This window comes from Cygnus olor, chromosome 1, assembly GCF_009769625.2.
Source record: "Cygnus olor isolate bCygOlo1 chromosome 1, bCygOlo1.pri.v2, whole genome shotgun sequence".
Taxonomy (NCBI): domain Eukaryota; kingdom Metazoa; phylum Chordata; class Aves; order Anseriformes; family Anatidae; genus Cygnus; species Cygnus olor.
In genome coordinates, this window is record NC_049169.1 from 200,413,757 (window position 1) to 200,428,758 (window position 15,002).

Sequence of the window (15,002 nt, forward strand, 5' to 3'; positions counted from 1 at the left end):
AACTTCATCCATGAAGACATCATGTAGGAATCTAAGTAAACCTGGTTTCTGTATAATCACAAAGTTCTTTCCTGAAAAATTCTGCATCTGCAATGATTTGTTTTTAGATTTTCTTGATTTTAATTGTGCATATTTTACATTTTCTCATACTATATTACTTTATTTCCAGTTTCACTTTTTGGGATAGTCACTTTATGAGGGAAGTAACAGAGTAGATGACCTACTCATTTAAAGAAAATAGTATTCCTCTGGTATATTCAGGCCCAAAGTTAACACAGTTTTCTTACACCAGTCCTCACTAGCCATATTTGCTACAGATCTCATATGCCATGACTACTTTACCTAAATTATTGTTCACTTCTGTCCACTTTGGTATTTCTGTATCAGTGGATGAAGCAGCTATATTTCTAACAAGCACGGCTGGGTGCCTGCAGTCCACACACTATGATTTCTACCAACCTATCCACATGTGAATTCTGCCTCTACTACATATTTCTGTCTTTTCAAACACGACACTTTTTCATACTTTTTTTTTTTCATTTGAACAACAGCATTTCCCTCTTGTTTTTCTTGTTCTTATTACATCTCCAAGAAAACTCCAAAGCACAAATACAGTAATATACTGCTATATGTCTGTCCTAGATTTTCCATGATACACTGGAGAAGATGGTTTCCTGTGACTATATATTCTTGGCTGGGCAAATGTCAGCGAACACTGCAGTTAGCTCTGGGTAACCAACCTCTCACAAGCTACATTAAAAAGATCAGTGGCTGTGGTATTTCTTTTGTATCACCAGAATTTGTGGTATATTTGGAGCATATCACAGAATCACAGAAAGTTTGAGGTTGAAAGGGTCTTCTGGAGATCATCTGGTCTAGCCCCCCTGTTCAAGCAGGGACACCCGGAGAAGGTTGCCCAGACACCTTTTGAATCTCAAAGAAGGAGACTCCATAACCTCTCCAGGCAACCTGTGCCAATGCTCCATGACCAGTACAGCAAAGAACTTCTTCCTGGTGTTCAGCTGGAACCTCCTGTGTTCCAGTTTGTGCCCATTGCCTCTTGTCCTGACATTTGGCACCACCAAGAAGAGCCTGGCTCCATCCTCTTTTCATCCTCTCTTCAGGTATTTATATGCACTGATGACATCCCCTCTGAGCCTCCTCTTCTCAGGCTGAACAGTCCAGCCCTCTTAGCCTTTCCAGCCCAGTTCATAAATTGCTTAAGACACAGCTTTGTTAAAAAATAATAATGACAATAAAATAGAATGCATCAACATGTTGCTTATAAGAAAGAGAATTGAGAGGAAGAGAGAGGAAGAGAGATGAGAGAGAGAGAAAGAGAGAGAGAGAGAGAGAGAGAGTATTAGTTTCTTTTTATTAAGTAGTAGAAACACTTTTCATACCAGAAAATTAATAAAATTAAAAGTAAAATTATTCTGGGTGTTAGAGTAGGTAGGACAATCTTTAATGCAGAATTAAAAGGAAAAAAAATAAAAAATAAAAGAACTCTAGCCTTACAGTAAATATTATTTTAAACAACATATGTTTAAAAATAATCAAAGACTCTGTTGAAATAATCAAATTTCATTTAATCATGATAGAGTTGCTTTCAAAAGATCAATAAAGGCATTTAAAATATCTAGCTAGACTAGCATGTTTGCTACTGTGAGCCAGAGCTTTGCTGAAGGGGTTAGATGGTAAAAAAGTCAGAACAACTTTTGTTGCAAATTGATTGAGATTAACTGCTTCAGAATACATATTCCAATAGACTTTGAAATGAAAATGAATTAGAATTGGCATGCGGGTTCCCTCTACTAAACTTTTAAATGTCTCTGAAGGAGGACAGAAATTTACCTTTTCTCATGCATATGTAGCTAGTAAAGCAAATCCATGTCCTTAATTAATATCTCTTTTATGCCAGTGAAACACAAGAATATCTCTTGTGGCTCTCATTAAGGAAAATATGTTTAATGTTCAACATGGTTTAGTCATCTGGTGTGGAACAGATCTCATATTTCTAATCAGAGATCTAACAGATCTCATATTTCTAATCTTTATTTATCTAATTTATTTATCTAATATTTCCTTTTATATTTACTTTTACTTAGTTGTAAATTGTTGCTTGGCAACATGGATATGAATTCAGATCATTATATTGTGTCTGGCTTTGAACAATTATTTTTTCTTTTGACAAACAGATTTGATTTGATTTCCTTAGTATTTGTAATGGTACAGAAATATTCCCATAATCTTTTATGAAATAGCTAGAATATTGTAGACACTGAACTAAAACTACAGATCACTGGCCTAGACAACTGGGAAGTTAAGATATAGAAAAGCAAAGCATATGTATAGAGCCCATGTTGCTGTTAGTTCATACTGACTGATGACAATCAAGTTTCTGAAGCATACAATTGATCCATAAAAAGTGGAACCAATTTTCCAGTACCTGGAATATTCATGTTAAGGTTTGGTTCAAACACACTCGCAGAAATAGATTCATGAAACTACTCCCAGCAACGATGTTTGAGTTGCCCATGAAGCCAGTGATAAATAGCTGAAGTCATTAAGAGTCTTGCCCTTGACTTAAGTATGAACGCTGAATGAAAGGGTACTAAATGGAAATGTGTATACAACATATTTTAAACAAGGGATCTATTCTTACAGTTATTTACAGAGGAATAGTGAGAAAATATAATCATATACTTGAACCACATAATTTACTGTGTTAGTTAGAGAGCTTTCAATTACTCAGCTGTCACAGAAGAAGGCCTTGCTATGAATTAATTGATAAGTCATGATAGGTTATACTCTATTATCATAAGTTATTATTGGTTTAGTATGTCAAAGGCCTGGATACAACAAGAAAAGTAAGAAAAAATTCCAGATGGAATCATTCTGCATTGCATATCACTGTGAAATGTTTAAAAGGTACTTCTCAAATGTCACTTATCCAACATCCTCTGTGAAATACAATTGCATTATAGAAGAGTATGCACTTCGTAAAGTTAAAATTAATTTTACTAAAAAGAATCAGTTTTTCACTTTGCATCACTATTTCCTAAAATTTATGTCATTCCTATACCTCTGTATATAACTCAATTCTGGAACGTACTTTACAATACAATTTTCTAAAGCTCTTGTCAAAGAAAAAAAAATGCTGTGTTATTGTACTACAGAACAAATATCTAAAGTTTATAAATAACCTGTAAGTGCTTAGTTTTTCTGTAAACCAATAACACTATTTTTTTCTATGCCTTTTCTATCACATCTTTAGCTCAAAATAAATAAATAAATAAAACTGTCTCAGATGAATGTGTACTTTTTGCGACAAGTCTGTGTTTGCAGAGACAAAGACATGGAGATACTGATACATTTCACATGTATTCATTGTTGGTAACCATAGCCACAGTTCTGAAACCTAAAGCCTGATTATGATGTCTTAAGGACTTTGCATGAGAGTAAGCACTTTTGTCAGTAGTGTTTCACCCAAAGCATGTTGAGTCCTATACTAATCCTTTATTCTTTTCAGATTTATAGTTAGATAAAGATATTGTCAAAAATCACAGAATCACAGAATCACAGAATCGTCTAGGTTGGAAGAGACCTCCAAGATCACCTAGTCCAACCTCTGACCTAACACTAACAAGTCCTCCACTAAACCATATCACTAAGCTCTACATCTAAACATCTCTTAAAGACCTCCAGGGATGGTGACTGAGCCACCTCCCTGGGCAGCGTATTCCAATGCCTAACAACCCTTTCAGTAAAGAAGTTCTTCCTACCTCGCTACAGCCTCCTTTAAGGTACCTGTAGAGTTTGATAAGGTCGCCCCTGAGCCTCCTCTTTTCCAGACTGAACAATCCCAGCTCCCTCAGCCGCCCCTCGTAAGACTTGCTCTCCAGACCCCTCACCAGCTTCGTTGCCCTTCTCTGGACTTGCTCGAGTACCTCCATGTCCTTCTTGTAGCGAGGGGCCCAAAACTGAACACAGTACTCAAGGTGCAGCCTCACCAGAGCCGAGTACAGGGGGACAATCACTTCCCTAGTTGGCACATTTTGACTTCACGTGAGACGATCTGATCTCATTTTTATGCTTTTTTTTTTTTTTTCTCAAATATATTCTGGACTACATTTGGTTTCAAATTTTTACATTGCCTACTCACATCTTAAGCAAATTTCTTATGCAGAACACAATTACTCACCTAGGGTGCAGATCACCCCTGGGCTTCAGGTTTATTTTCGCTAAGACCAGATTCTGACAACTCTGTACAATAAAGGAGCCATAAAAGTTCTCAGTGTGAATTTTGTGTGTCTGGCTGGCTGCACGTTTTTTAAGATTTCCTGTACTTTATTTTGGAAGTAATTTAGGGGAAAAGCTCTTTGATCTACACACTTCACCCAAAACTGGAATCATCTCATGTGCCTAGAGACCACTTTGCATCAGAGTTCTGGTGGTTTATGATAAAGACATAAATCCTCACCAGTAAAATGGTAGGAGAACATGAGTTGGCGTTTGCTAAAACCATCCAATTCTATTTTGGGTCTTGACTGAGTACAAGAATTTTGTACTGGATACTATCAGGGACAGAACGCTGGGCTTTGTAGGCTTTGATTTGGGTATAGTAAAGTAGGCTTTGTATTTTTATGATACTAAATGTGTCTTGCTTGTGTGGACATCAATACAGAAATCAAGTCAATGCCTTATTGTGGGAATTAGAGTCACCTAAAATGTCTAATTGCAAGCAGTAGCCAACTCAAGTAGTTGATGTGAAACAGCCTGAGTGCATAGATATGTGTTCTCTTTTGAAAAGAATGCTTTTAAATATGCTTTCTGCAGAAAGAAGAAATACGCCCACTTCAGCAAAAGAAAATATGTAGCAAATGATATCAATCTTTGTTTTCACATTATTTACACCAACCAGATATGAATGTATTCCTGTGGAGACCTGCTGTGAGTCTTAGAAGAAATTTGTGATTTGCTGCAGCAAAGAATCTTTTAGTTCAGGCTTCACATATCTTGTGATGTATATATTATAGATTAGCTATGTCATTTCAACACATTTATTATGACACACTCTTTTCAAGAAGAAAATGGCTTTGAGAGCTGTATGGCCAGTGATGAAATGTTCGGTCTACAAGGTCTTTGACTCAGTTTGTTCCTTCAGTCAATATTGCACCTTTTTTTGTGATGTTCCTCCTCTGATAACCATTAACATGTTCTTTGACATCCTCAAACAGTTGACTGAAAGAACTTATGTTTATCACCTCTGACATCTGAGTTATTCTGAACTGAAGAAGACAAAGGGTTTATTACAGCAGTTCTACCAATTTAAGTCTGTGGGTAACTACAGGCAATACCAACACGAATGGTATCACCAATGTGAGTGGTAATACCAGTTACATTACCTAAAGGTAGGCACTGAATTAATTAGAGGGCTATGTCCTGATCTTATCACAGAGCTAGGAATGCAGTCCTGACTAATGACAGTAGCAAAGCTCCAGTTTATTTCAGCAGGAATAGGATTTCACAATATCTACTCTGCTTGGATCATTATTCTAGGTCTGACTTGGTTTCCTTTTTCATATTTGTCATTTTTGTCAAAAAAATAAAAAAAAAATAAAATGAAATTACTGATTCATTGGGGGGCTGTGAATATTAATTTATTTATATTTTATTATTAATTGGGTGTTAATTATTGCAATTGTTACCTTTAAATGACTTATTTTTTCTATGAAAAAATACATAACATTGTCATCTCAAAAACTTTGCGCACAAAACTTTCAATCTATTGTAAAGTTGCCAGTTTGATATTAGTCTCTTGACTTATTACAGAGCATACACTGAAGTCTGGATATTTAAGAACTGTAGCTTTCCTTATAAAAATAGATAAGAATCTGCTTAACTCACTGTTAAGCTAGCGGAACCTTTACAGTTATGTATGGTTTTAAAATAAATGCTAAAAATACAAATAAAAATGTTAACATATCATCCTCACCTTTTTGTTCCATGTCCCATTTGTTAGTACATGAGCGCAAGATTAAGATTTACCCCTAAATTTCTAATTTTCTATTATTAGTCAAATTATCTCCAAAGTAATAAGAAGGGTTAGTACTAATACATTATAATTAAAAATATCTGATAAAATATGTAAAATTTATTTTTTCACTTAAATTTTATTTTGTCTGTCTTTTAAACTCACTGTTTAATGTTTGCACCATTTTAGAACACATAGACATGCATATGTACTGATTCACTCATATTGTTTCCTCATTTGTATGCCTAAAAATTAAGTATATTAGTTATGACTAAAAATATTCTTCTATAAAAACAATAAGATATATCTCAAATGTTCTTTAAAATTATATTTCATGATGTTACAATAGTTTTAACAATTTCACAACTCTCTACAACAAAGCACATAATAACAACTGTATAGAAATGTTGCATGCTATATTTTAAGGGAAAAATGCTGTAAATGTATACTCATAAGAAATATAAATATACAGGTCTATACATACATCTATACATACATTTATATATATATTGCATTTTCTGTCAAGTAAGTGCATGGTTTTACTCAGATCAATTTTTTACCCATTTCTGAAGTATCTGTTAAGTAGTAAGGCTGTCTCAGTTATCAGTTCAATCTTACAAGTACAATTGAATTTATTACAAAGGATGTTGTTGCATATTCATAAAAGCAGTACCTGGATGTCTAATGGAGAATCATTCCATTAATGGCAGCCCCAGTAAATCATTCATAAAAGCTAATTCTGATTCAGAATATGATATTTTTCTCCTGGTGGACTTGTTTATAATGAAAAATCCTTGCAATCTATGCAAGCAAATTAAATAAATCATGTTGTGCTGCCGTAGAACAAACTAAGGATCCTCCTGCATGCAAGGTCATCCTAATGCTCTTTCCATTTGGGGGGGATGGTTTGCATATATAATGGCTTTGTGACAGTGTTTCAAGACAGTTAATTTTTTCTTCGTTTCTGCCAAGACACGACTTCTGGGCATGACTTTTTTAGCGTTTGCTTATATAGGCTTAATAGGTGCATAACATTGCATTACAGATGTTTTAGTGTCTGAGATGCCATACAGAATTCAGGCATTCTGGGGAAGATAGAAAATCTTCACTTCTGCTAGTGAAATCAGCATGTTCACAGTACAAACACTTATTTGATTGAAATGTTTTATAGATGAACCATCTTTTCTTTCCTGTTTTTCTTAGCTGCTGCTGCTGACATTATGTAAGTGGTGTTTTATTAGGCTGTCATTATGAGAAGTTTGCAGTTTAAGGAGCTTAGAGTGAATTATAAATATGAGTCAACAGCTTTAATATTGTTGAAAAGAGAAGCTTCAGCCATATTTGGAAAATGTGCTTCAAGGATCTGAAGTAGTCCTTCTCCTCTATAACAAAGTTGAGCAATAGGAGCAATTCTGGTGTCCAGCTTGATGAAACTGGATAGGCCAAATATATTTTTGAGTTTTCTTATAGCATATACTCCTTCCTTTGCTTTTACTTGCTCTTTTGGCTGCCCTTATCTAATATGAAAGCTGAAAAAAAAAATGGTTTCTGCTCCCTGTTCCTCTTTTCCCAACATGTTGTCATGAGAGAAAAAAAAAATCAAGCTTAAAATCATCAAGCTTTCTTCCTCTTCTGACCCTATTATTGAAGGCCTAGTGGTTCCTACTGGGAACCATACAGGAACTGCCTGCTGACTTCAGTGTAGACAAGTATGAGAAGGTCCCAAGGTACTATGTCCTTGTCTATGTAGATCCCAGATGGAGAGTCAATCCCTCTCATGCTTAGCCCATTAAATTCTTTCTCACTTTGGTGTTCACTAGTATCCCCATCGAGTGCCAGGACACATCATTGACTGATTGTTGGTGCTTTCAAAGCACTGTGCACTGTGTCTGCAAAGACAGGGACCCGCTGGTCACTTTCAAGAAGGAGACCCGGAATTATAGCAAGTCTAGAAAAAATCTATTAAAAGGAAAGGTGGGATGAATTTATTTAGTCTAGACAAGCCTGAAAGTCTATGCAAACTATTGCTCAAAAAACAAAGGCAAAAAACAACCCTTACGGAAGTGAAGGATTTAAATTTCAGCACGGGTTTACATTAGATCTTAGGAAAAACAACTTTAAGAGCTTGTAAAGTTGTCTAGGCATCCAAAATACCTTTCTTTGTGGTAATAGGTTTGATATTTACCTTCTGCTCATCAAAGAATTATTCAGGAATCAACAGAAAAAAAACAGCACAAATTGAATATCTTTGGCGTTGTAAGGGGTAACATCCAGTTAGATCTCTTCAATTTCAAGGAATGGCCCATACAATTGATATGTCTGAGTACAACATCCTCCAGTTAGTCTGACTAGCTATAAAAGATTGCAAGCATAAAGAAGTGGCATCACACTCTAGAAACAAAATATATTTTTCTGTAGAACAGACTACAGTCAGGCTGAATTACTGTGCAGATCTGAACTACAGATGCAGACAGCTGTAAAACTCTGTTTTCATGCAAATTAGATGTTGCTATAGACTACCAATCTTGCAAGTTGCCATCACAACCTTTCTCAGCTCGGGGAAGTTTGGATACTCAGCAAGTAATTAGTACCAGTATTCTCCTGTGCAAGGTATCTGCCAAATTCACTGCATAGTTACTTCTAGATATCATCTTGTAGAAAACACTGTGTCATGCTGCATAAAAATAACCACTTAATTTCTTTCCTTTGAATTACCCTTAAATTCATTTATCTTTATAATATGCATGAAAAAAGAAGACAAAGACTAGGAATTGTAATCTTAAAAAACAAAAACAAAAACAAAAACAAAAAAACAGGCAGCAAGACAAGAATTCCCATTCATTGCATAGACTTATAATATAAAATGAACTCATCTAAATGCAACAATTTACAGCTGCTCACCATGAGCAATTTCTCCCCACAACCACCATTTAACTAAATGAATTTACCTTTGGAAACTGGCAGCACTTTTCAGAAGAGCAGGAGGACTTTTTAATGTTTTTAGAGCTTTTAAGATATAGAAGGAAAAAAAAAATGAAAGAGGGAAAAAAAAAAAAAAAAAGGAAGGAAAAATTAAAGACAGCCACTCAGTCAACAAACTCCTACATAGGTGAAGAAAAATTCCCAAATATATTCTCAAATGCTATCAGTCAGATTTTTTGGCAGGAGAATGATTACACGTGGGCAGAACAGCAGTTTCCATCATCATTATGTGGCCTGTAAACATATTTTTGCATAACAAAAAAGACCAGTGTACAGCCTAATGAATGCACTCATTAACTGTAATAGCATTAGCTATAAACTGAAGGGGGGGAGGGACCTTAGAGAAAAAGAAATCAGCCCAACTGATCCCAAGATACTGCTGCATTTTCAATTCAGAAAATAAATAGAAATGTTTACAAAAGGGAGGGTGGGGAGTCTATTTTTGTTGTATACATGTATCTCTTAGCATTTTGTCTAATTTTAGAAACAGTGGTTGAGAAATGTACACTTAATATTCCAGGGAGCTTTTACACAGATCCTAAAGCTGCATTTCCCGACTTACTGTTATTGACTCATGCCGTTTGATTGTAGTTGATAATAGTTTATCCAGAATGAATTACTAGAAGGTTGTATTTGATACAGTGAGTTACTTAATGGAATAAACCAGTGGTCATATTTCCAACTTTCTACGCTGTATCCCACTAGTGTAAAAGGACATTCACATTTTGACTGTATAATATATCAACATTTCTTAGCTGAACAATCCAAATATATTATTAATACAACACACCCTTTAAGGAGGGTGGTTTCACATTTCAAAATATGAAGAAATTTAATCTTGATCTTTCCCCATAAATCTGATTATACCTAATGTATATTGGTAGTGTATACCTGATATCCTGATGTTATATACCAGATTAACTTTTTCAAAGTGAGCAGCTAATGGAAATCTCCCCATTAGCAAAAAGTCATATTTATAATTCACTGTTGCTTAATTTAGCATTAAAATAAAGTTAAAATAAGTTTACAATAAAAGCTTCTTATAATACAGGGACTATGAAGGGTAGCAGTAGTTTTGGGGACTGCCAATTTGCACAGTGTTACCAGCTTGCTCTTCTCTTTTATTGTCCAACACATGCACTTGTTAAACTTTGAAGTAGATTATAAGTAATACTCTTCAAGTCATGGGTTGTGTATCCTCCTCCATATACTTGACTCTCAGCACAATAAAGCTCCAATTCTGATTTGTAATATCAGGATGCTGCATGGAAAGACAACAAAAATATAACAGGAATTGGCATTTTTCAGGGATACTTAAATCTGAAACTGTCCTTGAAAGGTATTGTGGAAATGGAATGTGGAAAAAAAAAAAACTTAAAAAATAGTATTTATTTCATCCCTTTATCAGTGCAGAATTGTCTTCTTTGAAACACTTTAATCCAGCTGGCCTTCAAAAGTTGCAGGCTTTCCTACTACCTTGGAAGACTTCTCAAGAATCTGAAAACATTCACTAAAGACAAAGTTATCAAGAAAAATCTGAACCCTGTAGTTGAGATTTAAGAAATGTCATAAACGGTATAAAAGACTCGTAACATTAAAAAATAAATAAATAAATTCTGCATCCATTTAGTATGTAGGCATGTCAATTTGTGCTATCACTTTGATATTGTTCAGATCTGATGTCTTATCATTGAATAACTGGTATTAGAGTTTCAGCTCCTGTAACTGAGGTGAGATGGAACACAAAAGTAACAGATCTTGTCTGTGGCAACAACAATACAGAATTGTAGATTAGGATATTCAGAAATGAGTGGGTAGTCTGAAACTACCAAACCTGTGTTTACTTCAGAGTTTTAGCCAAAGTGTTTAAATTAGAGAACATAGAATTTCTGTTTTAAAAGCACAAAGGATTAACTGAATTATACTAAAAGATAGTGCTACTTGGAAACTATACCTAAACCCCTTCCTTTCACAAAATAAATAAATAAAAAAATAAAAACAACAAAAATAAAAACAGGAGAGAAACCAGTGTAAGTTTCATTTAGAGTAATTTTGAGAAGAGAGAAAATTAAAAATGCAACATAAAGAAACATTTCTAATCCAGAGGGGAAAAAAAATGGCTTTTCATTTAAAATATCTCGACTCTGTAAAATGTTAGCTGGCTCTAATTAGGATATTTTTTTAATTATTTTTTTTCCCCTATTTCTTTCATCTTGCACTTAAGGAAGTGTTTTTCTGGATGGGTAATTTCTGGATGGGTAATTTCTCTTTAGAACGGGAATTCTGACTGCTGGGCACAGATATGAGCTCCCTTCACACCCCTGAGTACTCTGACTGCATCACTGGAGTTAGCTGTGTCAAACACATGATTAATCCTAAATCAATTTCTGCTGTTTGTTGATGCTTCACACAGCAACTGCAGAGAGAAAAAAAGATGCAATAATGAGAAAAGGAACAAGACAAAATGACATGAGAAGCTGGGGAAATTGCGAGGGAGGGGCAGTATTTTAATTTTCTTTGCATTCTTTATTCTAATCCACTGGGTTTTTATGCAATCAGCATTCCTAGATATGTCAAACCTTAACATAAACTAATACAAATACAGGGCAGAACAGATGTAGATAGGTAGCTAACTGTCCTCCCTTTTTCAAGGCAGGGCCATTTCTGTCAGATGGATGTTTGCCTCACCAGTTCATTGACATACTCCTTCCTCCCTCCTCACCCCCGCCCTGAGTCTCCAGTCTATTCTAGTCCATTATGCTTTTTACTGTGAGGAACATTTTTCTGGTGTCTAAATTAAATCTTTCTCCTTCCAGGTTAAGTCATGAATGCTTACATCGAGATGATAAACAAATTATGGTCTTTCTGCTGCAGCTTTTTATATACTTGAATACAGTTATCACATCTCTCTCCTAGTATTGCGTTTAGTACTTCAAGCTGTGAATCTACAGCTAATTCAATCAAGCCTGTTCTCTAGACCACCTTCCCACTTCCTCACTGACACCCTACCTCTGTTGCTACTGTCAACTGTGCTAACCACTTGCTTTTCCAGTTGGGAAGTTTGATACTAAAAGCTGTCCTAAATTTGTCTTTGGAAGCTTTCTCCCCATACTAAACTGCAAGACAACACTTTCTTTACTCTTCCTTTCACAATAAACTGGTTAGCTTAAGTTGGCAGTAGTTCTCTTCCTTTGACCTGTTTACAGTAATGTGCAACTCTAATAATTTGCTAGTCCTGTGGAAGGTATCAATCAGCTCTGCAAGTCCCTTTTACCCATGATAATCAGATTGACATCAGTAACATATTCCATGTGGCTGATCCTAATGCTAAATATCAAGTAGATGTGGAGTGGTTTTGGAGCAATATCCATTCTGTCTTTTCCTAGACATTTTCTGCAATTAAATGTTTAGCTCATTGCTTACAGGGAATGGCTCACCTTACCTTTTTGTAAACGCCTTTCAAGAGGGTTAGGAATTTCTTGACTGTACTGTATAAGCCCAAAGCAGCCATCACCACCATGCATATTGAATGAATTGTCTGTATAGTCATTAACTGCCTTTTTAATGACTTCTTCATAACACTTCAAACATGAGCTTTCTGTTCTGCTCTTCTTTGCTTGAATGTTCTCTTCCCTCTATGATGCTTCTTTCCAGAGGAGACCAACAGACTTCATTCAAACACGTGGAGATTGCTTCACAACAGGTGTGGTACTGCATCTCATCTTTCTTGGGTATCAACACTTTCTTGTCAAAGATTCATTTTTGTTCCTCTCTCAATCCCTGTATATGACAGGCAAGGTGGATTGAAGTCTGCACAATAGTGCCACTCATCCAGGGAAGCTCTTATTGGTGCTGGCTTTGTTACAAGAAAGATGAGAAAGAGCAAAACAGAAAATCCAGGAAGCCACAATTAGGTTTCTCACATTTTAGTATAGCAAACATAATCCTAAAAAGTTTGCACTTCTATCTTCTATGTGCATGCAGTATAATAGATACTTGTCCTATAGTGACAGTCCTATGTGACCAGGTATGTTCATCTAGACGAGTCAGAAGACTTATTCTCTCCCATTACTACCAAGAGTTGTGAGGGAGGAAGGGAGTGGTGGGCTCTGTGACATATTCTGTGGTCACTGCTGTGCAACCGTCATTTAAATAGGGTTTCATTTGCCTCTACTTTTGCATTCAAAATTTAAAAAATAATTGTATATACAGCAATGATCTAAAGCACTGAATGACTTCATTGTATATTTATATTTATTCAATAATTGTTACATTTATTCGTTAATAAATTTTATAAGTATTGATGACTCTGTTCTGTCACCTATTGGAGATATTCTGTGATATAAAACTATGCTGTGATGTCCTGTACGTAAACTAAAAAGACCTTTGAAACAGGAGCAGAGTACTGCCCCTCAGTTTGCTGAAGGATAATTTTCACTAAACTCTCCATCACCCCAGCATATCTTTCAAAAACTCATAGCTGGGACAGTGTACACATATAAATAAGATCTGATGAAGGAACATTATGATGATTGCCCTCCTATTTCAGGTTCATCTCTTGCTAGTGCTGCAAAAGTAAAAGTCACTTTTTCCCTTCTTTCTTTCTGTGATTCCTTATTTTTGGAGTACAAGAATTTTCTTAAATATATTTTCTTTTTCTTTTCTTTTCTTTTTTTTTAGAAGCATTAACAACGATATATATTTTATTTAATATAGTATAGATATTATCCTATATCACACAGCAAGTCTTTAAGGAAAATGCACCAGACATTAGTCTGACTGTCAAAAATACAAACACAAAAGAACTGGACAAGGGAAAACATGCCATAATCCTGAAAGACAATTCCCCACTGTGCTAGATGTGAGTGTAATATTAACACCAGCCAGATCTGCACATGTCATAGTCATCTTATCTTGTTGACAACTTTCTATCTGGACAAGCTGATGAATGAGATATATGCATTACCACTTACACCTGACAGATATCTCAGCAAGGGGCTTTTAGGTTTGGTGCTGCAGCTGTGCAAATACTGCCTCATTTCACAGTAAGATTTCTTCCTACTCAACTCTAACTTTAAGTCTAGGTGGGATCATATTTAGAACATTTGCCCATCAGTTAAAAAACAACAACACCTATTTCTGGTACATAGAACAATTGCAGAGGTAAATAACTTAGGTTTTGGTGCAAGAAAATGTCTTTTATTCTTCAGTTCTGATATCACCTTTTCCAGCTTTTAGGAATATTCTGTTACTAAAATATCTGTCTCCAAACATTAAAGTCAGAAATGTGAGTGAGGTGGCTCATTAGCTCAATAAAGACAATGTTAGAACTAATGGCACATAAGGTTATGAGGTGATATTCAGTTTATTCCCTTTGCAATGGGAGGTAATCCTCAGAGAAGAGAGTTTGTAGAGATATAGTGGAGGGTCAAGGATAGAATCCATAGAAGCATATTTGTACCAGAGCTGGAGGAATATATATTTTCTCTAGTGTATAAAATGCTCTCTTTGACTGCAAAGATATCTTTATAGATATATGTCTCACCTATGAAGTTGAGAATGCACCTACACTGCACTGACTGATATAAGGAGGAGGTATTTGGCTGACTTTCAGTCTGTTCTTCATCTCTTGAATAGAATAAGAAATAATGGCTGTAAGCTACAGTCAGAATCATTCTATTGCATAATGGGAAAGAGCATTCTGCTCATAAATGTAGTTGAGTGTGGGAATAAATTACTCAAGAGTGGTTTGTAATTGGAAGGTTTTATATATCATAGAATAAGATGCTGTCTATGGTGACATGGATATACACAACATTTCCCCAAGGACGAGAAATGGATTATCTGTTCTCTATAACCTCGCAATCCCTGTTTGTCAGGTTACTCTGGGTGGCTCACATACTGACACATCAGCCTGAACAGGCACAGACACACTGTAAGTTGCCAGACCTATCTGGAAAGTAGACTATGCTGCCCTGTTTAA

General features: G+C 35.5%; 1 protein-coding gene across 3 annotated transcripts in view; it reads left to right on the forward strand.

Moving 5' to 3' along the window:
• Positions 1–15,002, forward strand: part of GRM5 (glutamate metabotropic receptor 5) — a 288,413-nt gene that overhangs the window by 202,056 nt on the left and 71,355 nt on the right. The gene's annotated exons all lie outside the window — the stretch shown is intronic.